At 36.1% G+C, this 22,935-nt stretch overlaps 1 pseudogene; it reads right to left on the bottom strand.

Moving 5' to 3' along the window:
• Positions 1 to 1,688: 1,688 nt before the first annotated feature.
• On the bottom strand, positions 1,689 to 22,599 carry LOC103111941 (gametocyte-specific factor 1-like; annotated as a pseudogene).
• Between the last annotated feature and the right edge of the window lie 336 nt (positions 22,600 to 22,935).

The following is a 22,935-nucleotide window of genomic DNA, read 5'->3' as shown; positions in this document are numbered from 1 at the left end:
GGTATTTGACACATTTTGAATAATGAAAAATAGCACCTTAAGTTTGACCTACTATACAAATGCAACAGAAAACTTAATTTTTATAATTCAGTAAACTGGTAAGTCCATGATCATGGTACCTGTTAAAGATATGAATTTTCATTATACTTTTACTAAAGATATTCTAATGCTATTAGATTTTAACTGATTCTATAAAAGAAAATCCATGTCAAATTTGGAGAGGCAAATTATTCCCTGATTGTTGGACATCTGATGACTTGTAGGGATATGTGATTTGCACTATTAAATTAATGCTGGTTAAGTAAATGTGGATAACATTAGGCTCCTTATGTGACACATAGTGAAAATTAAAATCAAATATGCTTTGATTCTTATTTATCTATTTTACAAGTTGAGACCATTCTTATTCCATTCAACATTTTTAAAAATCTTTTTTATATTTATTTATTGTATAAAGACATACAGAAATTGAGAGGGAAGGGCGTGGTAGAGAGGGAGAGAGACAAAGAGACACCTGCAGCACTGCTGTACCACTTGCAAAGCTCTTCCCTGCTGGTGGGGACCAGGGTTCGAACCTGAGTCCTTGCACATTGTAACATGTGCACCACCACTCGGTCTCCCATTCAACATATTTTTTTCCAGTCTTAAGATTTTCTTTGTGGAAACTAAAATTTTTACTTGTTATAAATTAAAGATGTAATTGACATTAAAAAAAACTTTATAGATGCTAAAGCTACACTGAGAAATACCATTTGAGTGTTATAATCATACTTGTGTTTGTCTCAGGAAGCAAAACACATTCTAAAAATGCTGAATGATCAAAATTTTTGGTTTACATTTGTATTCAGTTTCTTGGTCTATATAAGCATGAAAACTCAAATGAGATTTTTTTTTTGTTTTGTTTTGTTTTTGCCTTCAGTGTTATCACTGGGGCTCCATGCCAGCACTTCGAATCCACCGGTCCTGGAGGCCATTTTTCATTTTTTTTTAGGGAGAAATTGAAATGGAGGGGGAGGGAGGAATATAAGGAGGGATAAAGACATCTGTACACCTGCTTCACTGCTTATGAAGCAACCCTCCCAGTGGGTGGGGAGTCAAGTGCTCAACCACGATCCATGCATAGGTCCTTGTGCTTCCTGCTCTGTGCGCTTACTGCCAGGCACCATCAGATGAGTTTTAATATTATGCTTGAGTGTCCATTATACAATTTTCTTCTGCATATATAATAATGGTCATAATAGCAGTTATACTCTATAGTTCACTGCTTTGAGAAAAAAAATGTACAAATTTGTGTAAAATTAGCATATTATAAAATTTATTAGCATATTATAAAAGCATTAATAAATACACTTTAGTAGTAAGACAACTTCAACCACTCCTTATTTTTGTCATTTATTTTTATTTCTTTTTGCTATAGCACTTATCAGAATAAGAGTTTCTCTATTTCTGTGGACATCTAAAAAATATTTCTGGAAATTTCTAATATACCAAGAAATTATAACTGTAATGTACTATGCATGGTTTTAAACACTAACTTTCAATGTTTATATATTTTAAAGCTTACTTTTTCCAACTAGTTTGCAGATACACAATGCTCTAGAGACCATACTTCAAGTTGCTTGCATTGCTTAATCCATTGTGAATGTCCTACAGATATTAGCTTTATATTTTCAAATAAATTTAAAAATAAACACAAATTGTCATCCTCATTTTGTTCCTGTTGTAAATACTGATTTCATTTTTTCAATATTCTTTTTATTTAAATAAATAAAAACATGTTTAGATATTAACCGTGATGAGTTGTACTCTAGAAAGTGACAGAGTTCCCCCAAGTTTTTCTTTCTTTTTTATTTTTTAAGGTTTAATAATTTATAATGTATCTGCTGGCTCTTTACTTCACAACTTTATCAGTTTTTCTGACCTTTTCTCCAGTATCTATCATTGCTAGGAAGTTTGCCATCCATAGTGTCTTTTTTTATATCCCTCAAGTCACTTTCACAAACAGCATTTTTGGAGCAAATATCTTAAGAACAAATGAAGGACAATGATGTAAGTTATCTATGTTCCAGGCATCAGGGTCAGGAACCTGATTGGTAATACTAGTAGATTGATTGTTTGCTTCTGAGCTTGGAGGAGTAACCTTTGGGAGATTAAATGGCTCATCATCTACAGCAATTCTGTTGACACAATTAGCCTCATGTTCCTTGAGTCTTTTGATTGGAACCACATGACAAGTGTATTTGCAGTTAGCCATCATTTTAGCTATCTTTGAATTTTTCTTTTTACATGATGCCATGTGGTACTGTAATCTGCTGGATGGCATCCTGTGGTTTGGGTCATAATGACATAATTCTAAAACTTCTGGATCTATGATGCCTTATACTTGAATAATATCTCTCAAGAGTCCAAAGGGAATTGTCATGTGAAGAGGAAGACAGTCTGTAAGGATATTGACTGTGCCATCGCTCAGGTTCCTATTTGATTTCATTTTAATTTGCTTTAGAATACAAGCCCACCTGGTAGTATGGATAGACCTGCCAATGCCCATGTTCAGGGGAAAAGCAATTATGGAAGCCAGACCTTCCACCTTCTGCACTTCATAATGATCCTGGGTCCATAATACCAAAGGGATAAAGAACAGTGAAACTTCCAATAGAGCGGATGGGATGTAGAACTCTGGTGGTGGGATTGTGTGGAATTGTGCCCCTCTTTTCCAGGGGACTTGTTGATCATAATTCAAGCAATAAAAAAACATAAAAAAAGAATGTGAGTCCATGATCTATTTTTTGATTCTTTCCTATTCACACACACACACACACACACACGCACACACATACACACACATTGTTTTCATGCCCATATAATATATGTGACTTGATTATAATGACATGAATTATCACTTTCAGACTTACGGCATATTTTGTTATTCTTTAAAAATATTTTATTTAATAACTTTAATGGGAGATACACAAAGAGAGAAAGAGACCAGAGCACATTTTGGTGCTAGCTTATGCCGATGCTTGTGATAGAGTCTTGGACTTCAGAGTCTTAGGCATGAGAGTCTTGGACCTCAGAGTCTTAGGCATGAAAGTCTTTTACAAAATCATTATGTTTTCTTCTCAGCCCATAGACTTCTGACTTATTAAATATGCACTTTTGTATAATTTTAACAGGCAACTTTAGATTATATAGCAAGAACTGGCAAATACAAAATTCTAATTCTCTGCGTTTAAGGAGTCTACATACACTTTTTGGTAGGGAAAATATTTAGGCATTAGTTTAATAACTGTTAGCATTGTTGGTGAAATATATTTTGCATTAATTTCCCATTCCAAATTCCTAGGAATAGTAACTTCTTAAAAATAAATTTAAGCAATAAATGTTATTTTATGTTCTCATCTAGCTCTCTTAGATTTTCCATATCATTTATTATTTTGAATAATAATTCTTAATTCACTTGAATAACCATTTGTGGATATTATTATGGCATTAGATATTGGTATGGTTTATTTTAAAATATTTCTATTATCTTTATTTATTTATTGGATAGAGACATCCAGAAATTAAAAGGAAGGGGGAGATAAGAGGGGGAGAGACAGAGAGAGACCTGCAGCCCTGCTTCAAAACTTATGTAGCTTTCCCCCTGCAGGTGGGGACCTGGGGCTTGAACCCAGCTCCTTGAACATTGTAATGTATGTGTTAACCAGATGCACCACCAGGTCCCATTGGTATGGTTTCTATATTGTTTTATGCCAACTAAATTTTATCTAGAACTACATTTCACTGTGATTTGAATATAAAATTTTCAGTTTGTTGTAGAACCATACTATAGGACTAGAAAGCTGGATAAGGGCAGAGAGAATCTCCTCAAATATGGGAAAAATATATAAATACCACTACCTATAAACTCCATTGATCTGACCTCAGACCCTATCCTCAACTCTGACACCATCTTCTCAGATAATACTTCTAGTCCTAACATGTTAGCTGTTGGACTCAGTCAAAAACTAGTAAAATCATGGGCCCCTTGGAATATACCTAAAACAGACCTACTAGATCCTTCCAATATGAAGATCCCAAATCTCTTCTGCTATACTTTTAACTTTAGGTTCCTAGATTAGTAAACAAATTGTTCTGATATATATCAATGCTATTCAGTCACCAAGTTGCAGATGTTACTATGATGGCAACCTGACTTCCCTGAGCAAACTACCTCAAAAATATGTCCTGGAACCCTGTGGGGCTATGTGTAAACTTGGTAGAGCTTAGGGAAAACTCCCTCTATCCCTGTATGGAGGTCTGGGAAAGACAACCCCTTGTTAGTCTCTCTCACAGAGATGAGCAAAGGGGAAAAACAGTCTCTCAGACTCAGTTTTCCCTTATCAGACTCTCAAGCCCACAGAGATCTCACTGCTTCTCCCCACTAACTGCAGGCCACATGACTACCTGCTTTAAGGTTCATTCAAAGTTCACATAGTCACCCAAAGTTCACACAATCACCTCATTTTTAGAACACACTTCATCATACACCTCAAACCCCAGACAAGAGAAACTCCAAACACTATTTCCTTATGGCCTTTGATATCTATCAAGCTTTGTTTATCTTCTCTATGTCTCACCCTACTGGTTTAACCCCTATGTTTCTCTCAAATACCTTTGGATAATTAAGTTGCTTGCATCATGGAGAATAATTGTCTTGACCTTTATGTATCCCATCAATCCTTGTCATACAGCCCCCTACCATAGGAGCAAGCTGACCTTTAAGAAACTTGTAATTTCTGACTTATTTGAAAAAAGTTCTTTGTTATTTAAATCCCTATTTAAACCCAAGCCCACCTTTCAATAAATGAGAGTGTTCCAATTTTCCCTGGTGTCTCTTCCCTATATCGTTGCATCTCTTGAACAAAGCGAGGGAGAACCGGTCATTTACCTTCCTGGCTGAGAGCCAACCCATGTAAGCTCCAGCAGAACCCCACCTCTCCAGAGCCCTGCCCCACTAAGGAAAGATAGAAACAGGCTGGGGGTATGGATCTGACCTGCCAATGCTCCTGTATAGCAGAGAAGTCATTACAGAAGTCAGACCTCCTACCTTCTGCACCCCATAAAGATCTTTGGTCCATACTCCCAGAGGGATAGAGAATAGGGAACCTTCTAATGGAGGGGATAAAATATGAACTCTAGTGGTGGGAATTGTGTGAACTTGTATCCCTTTTAAACCACAGTCTTTTCAGTCATTATTAAATCACTAATAAAAATTATATAAAAGAACAAAATAGACTATAATACCAAGACAATTTTTAATTGTATTTTAAATTTCATAGATTTATTTTTTTCTTTTTTTTAATTATCTTATTTATTTATTGGGTAGAGAAAGCCAAAATTTGAGAGGAAAGTGAAGATAGAGAAATATAGAGATAGAGAGAGACACCTGTAGTCCTATTTCTCCACTTGTGAAGCTTTCCCCCTTCAGGTGAAGACAGGTGGATTGAACCCAGGTCTTTGAAAATTGTAACATGTGCATTCAACCAGGTGTGCCAACACCCGGACCCAGATTTAATTTTAAACCCAAAAACTTTTCTCTGAAAAGTGAAAATTTTATGGAATTTTTTATTAGTAATATAAATTGTAGATATGGCATAATTTATAAAGTATAATAAACCTATTTTTTAATTTTTTCTGTAATTCTATTAATATTTTGCATTAATTTTGTAATTATTTTTGTACATAGTAAGATGTTTTAAAAGTTTTATTTTCTTTTTTGTTGCCCTTATTGTTTTTATTGTTGTTGTAGTTATTATTGTTGTTGATGACATCATTGTTGGATAGGACAGAGAAAGACACCTGCAGACCTGCTTCACTGCCTGTGAAGCGACTCCCCTGCAAGTGAGGAGCTGGGGGCCAGGATACTTATGCTGGTCCTTGCCCATTGCGCCACGTGTGCTTAATCCACTAAGCTACTGCGACTCCTGGACATAGTAAGAGTAATTTTCTGCAAGTGTTCTATGTCCATTTAAATTTCCTAACTCCCTAAGATTACCTACTTAGAGTCTTTTTTTTCCCTACTTTTTTAAAATTAGTGATTTAATAATGATCGACAAGATTATGGGATAAGAGCGATACAGTTCCAACCCCCGGAGTTCCATATCCTATCCCCTCCATGGGAAGCTTCCCTATTCTTTCTCCCTCTGGAAGTATGGACCCAGGATCATTATGGGGTGCAGAAGGTGAGAGGTCTGGCTTCTGTAATTGCTTCTCTGCAGCACATGGGTGCTTACAGGTCAGTCATCTTAACTAGAGTCTATGATTTAAAATAGGATATCTCTGTTTTGTTTTTTTAAATTTTTTTAGCCACCCAGACTTTTGTCTTTCTTTTATTCACCTTTTGTGCTTTGGTCCTGGACATCTTTCTCTCTCTCTCTTTTTTTTTGAAGGAGGGAGGGCAAGAAAATACTTTTAATTTTATTTTAAAGTTATCTTTACTTATTTACTGGATAGAGACAGCCAGAAATCAAGAGGAAGGGGGAGACAGTGGGGGAGATACATAGAGACACCTGCAGCACTCCTTCACCACTGGCAAAGCTTTCCCCCTACATGTGGGGACCAGGGGTTCAAGCCAGAGTCCTTGCACACTGTAACGTATGCACTTAGTTATCTGTACCACCACCTGCCCCCCTAAGGAGATATTTTAGTGGGATTATTTTTAAACATGCTACATAAGTATCTAACCTTTTCTGGCATCAATTTACCTTTTTTTTTTTTTTTATTTCACCAATCCTGTCACCAAAGGTCTGTGTCCCTGGGCACAGGTATATCTCAGTTTGAATATTAAGAGTTTTGAAATTTTAAAATTTGAAAAGGATTTGAAGAATCGTGGTAGACAGAATTTTAGTCTCACTTGATTTAAACTTCAAGCCTTAATCTTCTGGACAATGCAGATTCCAAATCTTTTCCTATCTCAGCAACACTTCTGAAATTCTTTAAAAAAAATTTTTAATATTTATTTATTTATTTTTGTTGCCCTTGTTTTTTTATTGTTGTAGTTATTATTGTTATTGATGTTGTCATCATTAGATAGGGCAGAGAGAAATGGAGAGGGGAGGGGAAGACAGGGGGGGAAAGAAAGACAGATACCTGCAGACTTGCTTCACTGCCTGTAAAGCAACTCCTCTGCAGGTGGGGAGCCCGGGTCTCTAACCAGGATCCTTACGCGGATCCCTGTGCTTTGTGCCACCTGAGCTTAACCCACTGCACTATCACCCGACTCCCTACTTTTGAAATTCTATGGTCTAAGGTTCATCTTTGTCATTATTCCCTGGACCATAAAATTGTAAATACACCAATGTTCACAGCAGAGGAATATTTGAAGCTCGATTTTTTATGTGTTCCTTGTCTATGAGATTTTCATGTATTACATACTAACTTAGCTGTTTCTCAGTGTCTCTCAACTACTCTTTTGTAAAACGTATCCAGTCTTTCAAGTTCTTTTCTGTTTGAAATGAATACAACGCTTTAGGACTGTGGAAACAGAAGTTGTAAAGTAATAATTATATAGTTTGAATTTTTCTTTTTCCTAATTTTCCAATTTTCTTTTTCTTAATTTTGATTCTTACTATCCAAGAGTGTTGAAAATTTTAGAGCATTAAGGGTTGATATTTAAATAAGATAAACAAAGCAGCAGGAGAATAACTATAACTTGTGGTCCTAAGAAACTTGTCCCAAATTAATGTAAGCCCCTTAAATTCTTCTCTTTTACTTTAAACTGCTTCCATTGATGCTGTTTATTGCATATACATACTTTGCTAAGTAAAACATGATTTATAGGATGTTGTTGTCACATGTGTACAATTTTTAATCTCCCATCATCTTGCCATCTTCTATTTACATTCTATGGTTTTAATTTACTTCTCATTTGTTTTCATGTGAAAAGGATAATACTATCAGAACTATAAGTTAATCTCCAGGACAATTTTATTTTTTTGACAGTATATGAGACATACAATGTCCCTTTCTTGATAGTGGGAAGTGTACGCATTAAGCAAAGGCACTGTCCTTTTATAATAAATCTTCTCCTGTCTGTTTCTAGTCCTTATTGTGACCTATAACTTTTTTTTTCTTCCTTCAGTTAACTTTTCAGAAGACAAAGACATCAAGGGTAATTACTGAACATTCATGACAATTAGGTTGAAAGGAGCACCTGGTTATTCAAGTAGGTTTGAAAAATTGCATAGGTGAAACTACTAAAATACTACAGAAGACAATATTTGAAAGCACCTTTTAAAAGATCATTTTGTCTTCTTTATGTCTTGGTTTTTCCCTGCATCTTTCATAGCTCTTGGCTAAATTATCTAACGAGTTTTGTATTTTTTCTATTAATAACTTATGTAACACATGAGTGTGGGATTTTTCTGAACAATTTACTGCCTTTACTGCACAGCTTATTTTGTTCATTTTAAATTGCTTCCTTTCTTTTGTGAAGTTCTGATGGAGTATTGCCATTCATCTTCTTTTGTTTTCTTATGCAACAGCATAGAATGTGAACATTTATTTCACATAAAACTTCTGTTTTTTTTATGGCATCCTAATGCACATTTTCCTTATAATTTCAATAAAAATATGTGTTGGGAATCCTGTCTTATTTATGATGAGCAAAATGAAATATGAAACATGATCATAATTAGCATATAGCTGTGACACGTTGATGTCAACAACATGTGATAGACAGACCTACGCAAACTCACAGGTGACTGTGTGTGTAGAAATATACATAAGCTAGGGGGAAAATATATACCTGAAAGCAGAAGTACACAAGAGCATGTAGGGAATACCCCCAACACTTCATCTGCACTATTCCAGTCTTTAGGTCCATGATTGTTCAACAATTTGTTTGGCTTTGTATGTTAACTCTCTTTTCAGCCACCAGGTTCCAGATGCCAGCGAGATGCTGACCAGACTTCCCTGGACAGATGACCCCATGAGTGTGTACTGGAGCTCCACTTCCTCAGAGCCCCACCCTACTAGGGAAAGAGAGAGACAGACTGGGAGTATGGATTGACCAGTCAGCGCCCATGTTCAGCTGGGAAGCAATTACAGAAGCCACACCTTCCACCCTCTGCAACCCACAAAGACCCTGGGTCCATACTTCCAGAGAGATAGAGAATGGGAAGGCTATCAGGGGAGGGGGTGGGATGTGGAGATCGGGATATTGGAATTGTGTGGAATTGTACCACTCTTATTCTATGGTTTTGTTAATGTCTCCTTTCTTAAATAAAAAAAAAATTAAAAAAAAAAAGAAATATACTTAAAGGAAGACATGGTGAATGTCACTTCTTTTCCTGCTTGTGTTGTATCTGGTTGCCTCTGCCTTCTCCCCCTACTGGAGTTGCTGGGACCTATAGCTGAAGACTGATAAACAGGCTTAAGGAGTGTGGCCCATGATAATCTTTTACTCTTGCTTATTTTGCTGCCACAGTTTTCCTTGTACATAAATAAACCCACATTGTAATAAAACCGCACTTGTTAAACTCTCAGCAAAACAGCCAGAAGTTTTTATTTTAATTACTATAAACATCTATCTATCTATCTATCTCTCTATCTATATATATATGTTTCATCCTTAATTTAAAATCAAATGAACATAAAATTAATAACTAAAATCTTTAAGTAACAGAATAATTGCATGCTGCTTAATTTTAACTGACTGGTGACTTGTGTGGGGTAAAATAAGTAAACTGTCAAACTGAAAAATGTATGAAAAAATTTATGTCTATGTTCTTGAAGAAAATCAATGAAATTAAATTTATATATGCTTTATTTCCTAATTGTTATTTTAACTTAGTAATACAATGAAAGTGCATTTTTTAAACAATTAGTTTAATAGAGAAGTAATTGTTTAAGCATTATTTTACTTACATAAAATATGTTTCTTCAGTTTTATCTAGTAGAACTATCCATTGCTTACTGAAAACTATTGTTTCATTCATTAAACTAGTTGTCTTGTGAAAATTTTGCTGTAACATGGCAGTAAAAGAAAAATAAGTCTAAAGGATTTGTTTATTCCTCTATGAGATTTTCAAATTTGATTCAGTAGTTTAATTTTAGCATATTTTTGAATAACTGCTATATATAAAAAAGAATATTATATATATATATATATATATACACTTTTTTTTTGCCTCCAGTATATATACTCTTTTTTTTTTTTATTGCTGGGGCTCAGTGTCTGCACCATGAGTTCACTGCTCCTAGAGGCCATTTTTTTCCTCCTTTTATTGCCTTGTTGTAGCCTTGTTATGGTTATTATTGTTCTTGTTGATGTCGTTCGTTGTTGGATAGGACAGAGAGAAATGGAGAGAGAAGGGGAAGACAAAGGGGGAGAGAAAGACAGACACCTGTAGACCTGCTTCACCTCCTGTGAAAGGACTCCCCTGCAGGTGGGGAGCTGGAGTCTTGAACTGGAATCCTTACGCTGCTCTTTGCGCTTTGTGCCACGTGCGCTTAACCCGTTGCGCTACTGCCTGACCCTGAGTAACTACTTTATTTAGTTTTATCTCTTATTTTTTAATGCTTTAAATATTATTTAATCAATAAGAATTCCTGTGCACCTAAAATCTTAACTATTTCTCCAACAATTACACCATTTTCATACTAAAAATAGTAAAACATTCCTATTAACTTATTTTTACAGAAAATATATTACATGTATCTTTTTATTTTTATTTACTTTATTGGGGAATTAATGTTTTATATTCGACAGTAAATACAACAGTTTGTACATGCATAACATTTCCCAGTTTTCCATATAACGATACAACCCCCACTAGGTCCTCTTACATATCTCTGTATTACCTTGATTCCAACCCCCACTAGGTCCTCTTACATATATCTATATTACCTTGATTACATTGAATAGCTTTATCTGTTTTCCTTTTTTTGTTAATTAGTGATTTAGTAATGATTGAAAAGATTGTGATTTAAGAGAGGTACAATTTCACAAAATTCCCATCGCTAGTGTTCTGTATCCCATCCCCTCCATTTGGAAGGTTCCTTATTCTTTATACCTCTGGGAGTATGGAACAAAGATCTTTATGGGTGCAGAAGGTGGGAGGTCTGGCTTCTGTAATTGCTTCTTCATTTCTTTTTCAGCAAAGTATTTATTTATTTTTTATTGGGGAATTAATGTTTTACATTCAACAGTAAGTACAATAGTTTGTACATGCATAACATTCCCCAGTTTCCCATATAACAATACAAGCCCCACTAGGTCCTCTGAATCCTTCTTGGACCTATTTTCTCTCCACCCACCCACCCCAGAGTCTTTTACTTTGGTGCGATACAATGCACCAATTCCATTTCAGGTTCTACTTGTGTTTTCTTTTCTGATCTTGGTTTTCAACTGCTGCCTGAGAGTGAGATCATCCCATATTCATCCTTCTGTTTCTGACTTATTTCACTCAACATGATTTTTCAAGATCCTTCCAAGATCGGCTGAAAAGGGTGAAGTCATCATTTTTTACAGGTGGGTTTCTCTTCAGATCGTACAAATCTTTTGCCTTTTAGCAAAGTATTTCTATCTCTGTTTATGGTGATATGGGGGATTGAACAATGGAATTTGGAGCCTCAGGTATGAAAGTCTTTGTGGATAACCATTATGCTAACCCCCATTTCTGTCTTTCTAATGCATGGAATTATGTAAAGTAGTATCTCATCATTTTTGTTTGCATTTCCCTAATAATAGGTAACTTTGAGCATTTTTTCTCATAAACCCATTGACCCTTTGGATGTCTTCTTTGGTGAAGAGTTATCCATGTCCTCTCCCTATTCTTCAACCCTCCTCCTCCTCCTCCTCCTCCTCCTCCTCCTCCTCCTCCTCCTCCTTCTTCTTCTTCTTCTTCTTCTTCTTCTTCTTCTTCTTCTTCTAGCGTTTGCCCTTCTTCCGTAGCCAGTCAACAGCGTCAGGTTGAGCCTGATGTAAAGTTTCGAGACCTCCTTTGAATCTGGAGAGGTGGCAGTCGTTGACTATTCTTCAATGATGTGGTTTATTTTTTCTATTGCTAAGTTTGGTGAATTAGCACATTCTGCCAGTGAAAATATAGTAAGTACAAGAGGGAAGGATCACCCATGGGAACTATACCTCAGGTTTGCATTTTAGAGATAATTTTTCATCTCACACTTATTCCACTAGATTATTCCCAGAAATGTAAAATTAAAAATAAGTCTTTATAAATAAAAGTAAATAAATATTTGGGTGTTTCATGGATAACTTCTGAAGACCTCATGCACGAATTTTGTTTGTTTGTTTGTTATCAAGATCTTTGTTTCTGCCTTATTTTTGTTTTCTCATAAATGGATGTTTGTCTTCCTTACTCCTGAGAATTCTGCATTGTCATCATATAGAATTAATATCATAAGTAATCACAGTTTCTGAACATAAAACATAAAAGAATATCTGAGAGGGAATGGTAATATTGAAGAGTTAAGCAATTAGCAGATTACAAAATGGGCCTTTACAGGACCTTGCCTTCAGTGCAGAACAATGGTAGAAACTTCCTCAATCTATGAAAGGATCCTGGGTCAACATACTCTACCACTGGAGGAAATCTGGTCCTGAAATGAGTGCAGTCTAGAATGTTGCTAGCTATGACCATATAATGTGAGTTCAGCAGAAGTTACACAGGAACCTGATCTGAATATGAATAAACATGGGCCCTAGGTCAGATAGATGAGGTTTACAGTTAATGGTATTTATATATTTTTCCCGTATTTGGGAGCTACTCTCTGCCCTGATCTAGCTTTCTATTTCTATTCCAAACTCTATAGCATCTCCTCAGATAATTCTTTTAGCCTACCTGCATGTTAGCTATCGAACTCAGGCAAAAATTGGTAAAGTCATGGCCCCGCTTGAAATAAATCTAAAATCAGACTTCCTAACTTCTTCCAGTATGAAGACCCAAAATCTCATCTATTATATTCTTACCTTTTATTCCTGATTATTACAAATTTGTTCTGCTTTATATATGAATCCTTTCCAACCAGCAAGTTACAGAGACAATCTGATTTTCCTGAGCAGACGACCTCAAAAATGTGTCCTGGAACCCCATTTCCCCAGAGACCTATCTGACTAGGGAAAGACAGAAAAAGGCTGGGGGTATGGATCCACCTGCCAATACCTATGTCTAGTGAAGAAGCAATTATAGAAGCCAGACCTCCTACCATCTGCACCCCTTAAAGATCTTTGGTCCATACTCCCAGGGGGATAAAGAATAGGGAATCTTATAGTGTAGGGGATGGGATATGGAAGTCTGGTGGTGGGAGTTGTATGGAATTGTACTCCTCTTATTCCACAATCTTGTCAGTCATTATTAAGTCACTTAAAAAAAAAAGCGGTTTTAGTAACCCCATTTCAAGCCTCAGGCTCCCCACCTGCCGGGGAATTAATTCACAAGCAGTGAAGCAGGCCTGCAGGTGTCTCTTTCTCTTTCCCTCTCTGTCTTCCCCTCTTCTCTCCATTTCTCTCTGTCCTATCCAACTATGACATCAATAACAACAACAATAATAACTACAACAATAAAACAACAAGGGCAACAGAAGGGAATAAATAAATAAATAAATATAAAAAGGAAGTTTGCTTACTATGTTAAAATATTTTAGTTGTACTATTTTGCATTGCAAATTGAGTTTTCTATACAAATAGGCAGATAATTTAAGTATTTGACAATATAAGGCAGTGAAAATATCAATTTAAATATGATCTCCCATATGAAAAATTAAAATATATTAGTTAAAAGTGTCACTGAATTAAAATATCCTTTCTTGAATGTGGGCTATGTTATCTTAATACCAATTGTATGTTTTGTGGGTAAGCCTTAAATGGTACTAAAGAAAGGATTTAAAATAATATTTATTATGGTTAATTAAAAAGTGCCACAAATTACTTTCAGCTTCTGTTTTCAAAATAAGGAATTTGTTTTCCTTCCCCATGCATCTGGGACTGTGTGACTAGGTTTGATGAAAAGAATGTAACAGAAGTTGTGTGTGTGTGTGTGTGTTTTCAAAATCTCAGAGAGTCAGTGAAATATTTAAGTTGGATAATGTTCTACTTTTCTATATGTGGGACTCTTATTTGAGCCTGTCCCAATGTAACTGAAAAAGTTTTGATGCCTGTGATTTCTTTTATACACATACTCTCTCCTTCCCTCTACCTTTCTGACTCTACTTAAAGCAAATGAACAAACAAACAGAAGTCTTGCATATTCATTTGGTGTCCCTTACAATTTTCTCTAAATTTCAACCATGATATCTCTATTTCAACTTGGAGAGTTTTCTTTTCTTTTCTTATTCCATTACCCTGAGTGGACCTCCATGAATAATGTTAGTTGTGGTGAGAGAGAACATTCCTATATTGCTTATGATTTTACAAGGAAAAATTTCACCATTTCACCTTTACATTCTGCAACTGTAATTTTTATAATGGTATTTTCATTGCATTAACAAGTTTCATTCTTCACCAATTTTTTTCTGTGTTATTTTTAAGATAAAAACATTTATTAATTTATTGAATAGGGATATAGAGAAACTGAGCTGAAAAGGGTATATAGTGAGGGAGGGAGATAGGGAGATAGACATCTATAGCACTGTTTCACCACTCCTGAAGCATTTCCCTTACAAGTAGGGATTGGGGGCTTGAATCTTGGTCTTTGCACATGGTAATGCATGTGCTCAACCTGGTGCACAACTACCCAGCTCTGGGTGTAATTATTTTGTTTGTTTTGATTGGAATTTTTAATCCAGATATGGTAGTTATATTTACTTTTTTCTGTGTATATGTATAAAGAAGCTTGTGGACTTGTTGTTAGTGTTCATTTACTCCCCCAAACAACAAATATCTACAAATATCAAACTGAATTAAACTCACCAGCTACTGCTGAGACATCTGCTTAAGCACTACAGCCTCAACCACCAAGGTGTAGATGTTATTATTAGTCTATCCTGACTTCCTTGAACAGACCACCTCACTTCTCCAGAGCCATATCCCACTAAAGAAAGATAAAAACAGGCTGATCTACTTGCCAAGATCCATGTTCAGTAGAGAAGCAATTAGAGACGCCAGAACTTCTGCCTTCTGCACTTCAAAAAGAAATTTGACCCATACTCCCAGTGGAGGAGAAATAATAGAAGGAAGATGAGTAGGGAACGCTGAAATCCTACTCTATCTGGACTTGGAGAGAGAAGAGGAAAAAGGGAGGGACTTTTGGATGTAGTAATAGGTGTATGTATGATTTGCAAAGAGAGAAGATGGGATCATAGGAAAAAAATGGGCAAATATACATAAATATAGACAGGCAGTTGTAGAAATAAATTGCTTCTATTTTTAAAATGCATTTTTTGCTTTATTATTTTTTTTGAGGGGTTTCAAAATTTTCCTTTGCCTTTAATTTTTGGAAGTGTTTGTGATAAGTTCCTATTAATTCTTCATTAAAGCTTGCTAGACTGTATCAACAAAGCCATCTGTGCCTGGTTTTTCTTTGTGGAAAATTTTATTGTTTTAAATTATTATTATTTATTTAAATTTTTAAAAAATATTTATTTATTTTCCCTTTTGTTGCCCTTGTTGTTTAACATTGTTGTGGTTATTGACATCGTCATTGTTGGATAGGACAGAGAGAAATGGAGAGAGGAGGGGAAGACAGAGAGGGGGAGAGAAAGGCACCTGCAGACCTGTTTCACCGCTTGTAAAGCGACTCCCCTGTAGGTGGGGAGCCGGGAGCTCGAACCTGGATCTTTACATGGATCTTTGCACTTTGCCACTTGTGCTTAACCTGCTGTGCCACCCCGACTCCCAAATTAATATTAATATTTTTAGGATAGAAACAGAAAGAGGGAGTCGGGCTGTAGTGCAGCGGGTTAAGCGCAGGTGGCGCAAAGCACAAGGACCGGCATAAGGATCCTGGTTCGAACCCTGGCTCCCCACCTGCAGGGGAGTCGCTTCACAGGCGGTGAAGCAGGTCTGTAGGTGTCTATCTTTCTCTCCTCCTCTCTGTCTTCCCCTCCTCTCTCCATTTCTCTCTGTCCTATCCAACAATGACAACAACAATAATAACTACAACAATAAAAAGACAACATGGGCAACAAAAGGGAATAAATAAAATAAATAAATAATTTTTAAAAAAAATTAAAAAAAAAAGAAACAGAAAGAAACTGGGAGGGGAGGGATAAATAATAAAGGAGAGAGGGGAGTAGGGTGGTAGCGCAGCGGGTTAAGGGCATGTGGCCTGAAGCGCAAGAGCCCGCATAAGGATCCAGGTTCGAGCCCCTGGCTCCCCACCTGAGGGGTGTCGCTTCACAGGAGGTGAAGCAGGTCTCAGGTATCTATCTTTCTCTCCCTCTCTCTGTCTCCCCATCCTCTCTCCATTTCTCTCTATCCTATCTAAGAATGACATCAATAACAACAATAATAACTACAACAACAATAAAAAACAAGGGCAACAAAAGAAAAAATAAGTAAATAAGTAAAAGAGAGAGAGAGAGAGAGACACCTATAAAACTATCAGTCATTAAGCTTCCTCCCTGAAGAAGGGGAGTTGGAGCTTAAACCCAGGTCCTCTGCATTGTAATGTGCACAGTCTACTGGGTGTGCCATTGTCTGACTCCTAGCATTTTATTATTAATTGTATTATTAGTAGTATTTTATTATTAATTCATTTATTTTGTTTGTTCTTGAATCGGTTTAGGTGATTCCTCCAGGGTTACTGCTGGGACTTGGTGCCTGACTACAAATCCACCGCTCCTGGAGACCAGAGAAATTAAGAGAGGAGGAGAAGACAAGGGGAGAGAAAGACACCTGCAGACCTATTTCACTGCTTGCAAACACCCATGCCCCAGCAGGTGGGGAGCCCGGGTCTGGAACCGGGATCCTTGAGTCTTGGGTTCTTGAGCTTCACACTATGTAAGCTCAACCCGGTGCACTCCCGCCAGGCCCTCAGTTTAGGTGATTTTTACCTTTATAAGAGTTTTTACATTTCATTTGCATTATTGTAGACTAGTTATATTCATCATATTCACTTAGGATGTTTTTGTTTATTTGAGGACACTAGCAATGTTTTCTCTTTCATTCTTAATATTAGGAACTTACGTATTCTGATGTTCTTGTTTGTCAGTCTCATTAAATGCTTTTCAATATTTATTCTTTCAGGGAATCAAGTTGTATGATATAATGATGAAGGTGTGTTCTGAGAAATGAATTATAAGTTCATTTTGTTGTTGTGTGTTTATACTAACCTAGATTCCCTAACAAAATGCAGACACAGACTAGCCTGTTTCTCTTGGGCAATAGTTTTGTATTGCTGAACATTGAAGGAGGTAAAACCATAGTATGTAGTACTTCATGCAGTTAACATGATGGTGGGTGTATATCTAACCATACTTAAACATAGAAAAGTACAGAGCAGTGACCCAGGAGGTTGCATAATGGATAGAGAGTTGGACCTGAAATCATGAGATCCATCCCAGTTTCAATTCCCAGTATTGGGAATTAAAAAAAAAAAAAAGATTGTTTTAGGTAAAATTGTATTATTATTATTTTTTCTTTCAAATCATTGTGGGAGATCAATCAATAGTTGTCTCTAAATATCAACAACTGGACTGTAAATCCAAACTGGATTGTATCCCCCATAATGGATGTCTACAACCATTCCCACCCCCAACTTAGGCCCTTCTCTTTCACTGTGTACCAAGTCCCCAATATTCTTTCTACTACTACCCCTTTGTGCCCTAGAATCCTTAACTTTGGCACAATATATCAAACAAGGAAAGAAATGAAAAATAAAAAGTGAAACTTAACATTTTATCTCAATTACACTGTGAAACATGTTGTCTTTCTTTCAATATTTATACCATAAACTTTTTCCTATGGATTTTTACTCAAATATTTCTTATTGTTGCTACTGTTAAAAGCTAAGGTACAACACACCTACTAATAAAAGTTCATGCAAGTTTGCAGTTATCAATATAACTTATTTCCTTTGTATTTATTGTCTCATTGGGAGGTCTTCAAGACCAATATCTTGAGCTATCATCTTCTATGATAAGAATTAATTCTTCTGGAATACACCCAAGAAGGCCTGCTTGAAGTGCATTTTGAAAATATATCACTCTCAATGAGACATAAAAAAATATGTCCATGATATTTATGTAGTCTGTCTATCTGTCAATCATCTATTTATCCTTTTGTTTGACAAAAAAAAAAATGATTGCGTGTCAACAATGTTCCATGGACATCCTTTTTTATAATAAAGACTTTTCAAAGAATTTTCAGTATTGGGGTTTGTATTTTCTGATTATTTTAAGGAGTTTGTTGAAGTCTGAAAAAAACAAAAAGATTCACTAAATCCTTTAGAGAATGAGGTTCCTTTGTCTTTTTAAATCTTCTGTAGTATCCCCTTATCTTATCTGTTGTATGAGTCCTGTCCTGGTCCCTATCATATGCCATTAATCAGTTCCTCAGGAATCCTGTCTGGAAACACTTCAATGTCACTCTCATCCACACTCAGGTTAAAATTGTTTGCCTTTATTTACTTTTTTATTTACTTTTGCAATCTCCTCATATTTAGTAAATATTTTGAAATTACAGACATTTCTTTAGTATCTACATACACATTCTATTCCAAAATTAAACTAACAAAAAATCTTCAACTCTTACTTTTTCTTTAAGACATTTTCTTTTCTAGTCAGTAACCCATCGCATCTGATGCTACACCTGAGGACTAAAATATTTTGATAATATTCTCTGAGAGGAGATTTTTAGTTGCTTTCTATTTCTAGCTAGGAAAACACTTGCATACCAGAATTTTGAGGGTTTCTTACCAAATCACAAAATGAACACTTTTTTTAAAGCTTCCTCAGCTACTTTATGAAATAAAATAATACCAAAAAATGCTAGGATTTCACATGGGTTCATATGTGAATGCTGATGTCTTCACATGTATTGGTTTGGCTTCATAGAAAATATTAATATAAATTGTATTTATGTTTCAAAACTGGACATCACATCTCCTAAGTAAGTCCAAGAGTTTAAATAACAGCCTCAGGCAGTAAAAGTTGTATTTCAAAAACTGTGATCTAACTGCATCCTCGCTTGTAATGGACTCTGCAATAATATGACTTTCATAAATATTATAGCAACAGCTTCACCTTGAAGCAGTTGAATTTTACACCATAAGTTAATGGAGAAATGAAAAAAAAAGTGCAATCATATCTGTATTGTGTTATGCCCACAGGGTTCAAATAAAATGAGATTAAAAACACTGCCAGTTCAAGATATTTTGGGCAATTATTACTAAGGTACTCAACAAATACTGTCAAGTCCCCAAATAGGAAATTGGGGGCAATAAGATAGCTTTCCAAATGAGAGTCTAGACTAATACATTTAAAATATGACATCCACTACATTAAGAAAATTTGGGGGGGGGGGAATCACTTTTGCCATGGAACTAATAATGCCATTTCAGGCTAACAGTTGGCCAGTTGTTATTAGATCAACCAGTCCATCTTGCACATAATTACAAGTCATGGCAGCACACACAAAAACTGACAGCATTGGCAGCGAGCAAAAACAAGCAGATCCTACAGGAGTCTCTTTTTCAAAATGAAAACTACCAGTGAGTTGACTGATTAGTATGAGGTTTTTGCCTGAGGTCCAACTTCAACTGTGCTCTGTGCACTATTCCAAAATATACTTTGTAACCAACTTTGAAGAACTAAGCCTTTGCATAAATTGGAATCTGCAGATGTCAACCTTTGAAAGGAGAAAACTAGAAATAGGACCTTGTTTTTGCATTGGCTCTACCTGAATATATGGCTGATCTCAGAAGCAAGTATTCACAGAGAAAGTCTAAGCAGCCATGTCATACTAATATAAATAAGCTACAGCTTAGATTTTAGAGGCTTAGTTCAGTCTATTATCTTTTGCAAACATTTAAGTTTCCAAATACTACAAGCAGTGTAATTCATAATGGGTAGGACAAAGAAATGCAAGTTACTTGTTATGTAAAGAAAACAACTAGAATGGGGGGCTGGGCTGTGGCATACCTGGTTAAGCACACAGTACCAAGCAGAAAAATCTGCTTGAGGTTTCCCCCTGCCCACCCCGTCGTCACCTGCAGGGGCATCACCTAACAAGGACTGAAGGAAGTCTGGAGGTGTTTATCTTTCTCTCTGCCTATCTCGATTTCCTATCTCCTATCCCCTCTCAATTTCTCTCAAAAAAATTGACGAGGGGGCCACAGGAGCTGTTGATTTGTAGTGTAGGCACTGAGCTCCAGCGATAATCCTGGAGGCAAAAAAAGAAAAAGAAAGAAAGAAAGCAAAACAAAAGTCAATTAATGGAGACCAATCCAGAGGTGATTAAATGCTGGAACTGATAGACCAGACAGTGTCTCTTGGTTGTTTTCACCACAGCTTGAACATTCCAGGTCAGCTTTTCCAAGTAGGTCACTCCCAGGTGAGTTAGGACAGAAAATAGGAGGATGGGGGTAAGAAGACAGGATGATGTTTATGTAAATTACTTTCATGCCTTGAGACTTTGAACTCTCAGGTTCATTCACCAGCACTGCCATAAGCCAGAGCTGAAAAATACTCTGGAAGAAAAAATAGGTTTTGGGACTTTATTAGGAAGTCAACTACCTGGAATGGAATTAGAGAATCCTGTGAAAGGAAAGGTCTCACCCAAATAATGAGGGTGAAGGGTTGACATTCCATGCCTGATGTCTCTGGACACAGTCTGAAGTGAAGCATGCTGAGGTGGTACTCGTTGCGTTGATTAAGTTGGGGTTGGCGGATGCAGTCTCATTTGGTATGAACTGAGAGAAGCATGCAGGAAAGTGAGACCCACTCTTGAGGTTCCAGGACTGGGGGAAATAAAGGCTCTATAGAGGAAGTAGGAAGTTCCTGCTGTCTTATAGTTATAGTTATTGCTATAATCACATTATTTGGCAATTGTGTTAATTCTGAAATATCCCTTTGTTAGGATTTGCTGTATCATACCCAACATCACCATAACTGATGTCCTTTGACATTATCTGTATATAGTTGTGCCACCGGTTGCTTCTGTTCTTCCTGGTCTAAGCTTTTATGAGAGTCAACATATTAAAGACCCAGCCTATGTATTAAAAAGACTCAGTCGGTGATTTAAAAAGTTTGAGACATTCAATCAATTTTTCCCCTCTCATATTAATTAGTGATTTATATGACTACAAATTAGTAGGAGTGTATATAAACACCATTCCCACCACCAAAAGACTGTGTCCCATCCCACCCATCCCCACCCCACCCCTACCCAGTGACACTGAGCATCCACTCTCACCTTCAACCCAGAGATTTTTTTACTTTGGTGCCCTACTCCAAATTCAGTCAGATCCTGCTTTGAGTTTCCCTTTTTTTTTCTTCTTTCTCAAGTTCTGTTTATGAAAGTATACCTCAAGCAAAGAGGAAATTAAATAAAATGGACATATCTTACCCACTTTATATTGTATGGTGTATAGTTTATAAACTATTAAATATAAATGTGTGTGTATAACTCTAGATTGGTTTCAGGAAAGATTATTAAGATTTTTAAAAGGATATTTCTCAAGCAATAACCCTGGTGGCAATAAAAAATAAACATGCACATGCAAAGAGATTTTTTTAGGGAAAAAAAGAACACAGGGACTATACAATATCTAAGTAAGTTTTTAAAAAGATATCTTTTTCCTAAACATTTGAGGTAATTTAGTTTGTTTAATTGAAAATTACAACACTGTTTTATGAATTTAAGATAAACAGAAATTTAATGCTTATGCAGATAATGGCATTAAGAATGCCAGAAGTTGTAAATGGTGCATTTTCTGTATCTTATATGTAGTCGCGTAATATAAATTCTTAGACAGTGAAAAGTTACGTGTTACATTTTCTTACGAAACAACTAACACAAAGCAAGTAGAAGAAGTCTAGAGATATAAATAGCTAAGTAAATATTTAATGATTCAGATGAATGTGAGGCGTATTCTAAATAAACTAGAAGCAGAGAGAATCAAAAGAATGAAACTGCTGAATATAATGGGGGACAATAATAGTTCACAGTGTTTTTTGGTTTTTTGTTTTTGTTTTTGCCTCCAGGGTTATCGCTGAGACTTGGTGCCTGCACTATGAATCCACTGCTCCTGGAGGCCATTTTTCCCAATTTGTTGTGCTTGTTGTCATTATTATTATTATTGTCATTGCTATTGTTGTTGCTGGATAGGATAGAGAGAGAAATAGAGGAGGGAGAGGAAGATAGACACCTGTATACTTGCTTAACCACCTGTGAAGGGACCCCCACCCCACCTCCTGCAGGTCGGGAGTCGGGCTCGAACTGGGATCCTTACGCTGGTCCTTATGCTTTGAGCCATGTGTGCTTAACCCATTGTGCTACTGCCCGACACCCAAAAGTTCACACTTTAAGGGATAATTTACTATACATCGGTATTAAAGGCAGGAAGAGGTTAGGACACTGTTGAACAAGTAAAATGCATTCTTACTATAATTTCCATTCTTACCCTGGTTTTGATTTCCAGTGTTCCATACGAGCATTCTGGACAGTACTAGGGGAAACCCAGTGATGATGTATGATTACATGGAAATTCATTTTAGAAAGTAAAATAATCTATGAAAGACTATCTAAAATCATTGGTAGTCACAGAGTACTAAACATCCCATGGATCAATGATAAATCACAAAGAAAATTAGAAAGTATTTAAATGTGAAACTATATTTATACAGATATTTGTGGAGAAAAAGTATACTCAAATGTCTCCTTTAACTGGAAATATTGATATCTAAATGAAAATATGCCTCTCAACAAGGAAATCTAATGGTTCTTTTCCTATTCGTATTTTAACTATATCTGTGAAATCATTTATGTGATAT

This window comes from Erinaceus europaeus, chromosome 14, assembly GCF_950295315.1.
Source record: "Erinaceus europaeus chromosome 14, mEriEur2.1, whole genome shotgun sequence".
Classification (NCBI taxonomy): Eukaryota; Metazoa; Chordata; class Mammalia; order Eulipotyphla; family Erinaceidae; genus Erinaceus; species Erinaceus europaeus.
The sequence above is the reverse complement of the archived record's forward strand: the minus strand, read 5'-3'. Positions and strand labels throughout refer to the sequence as shown.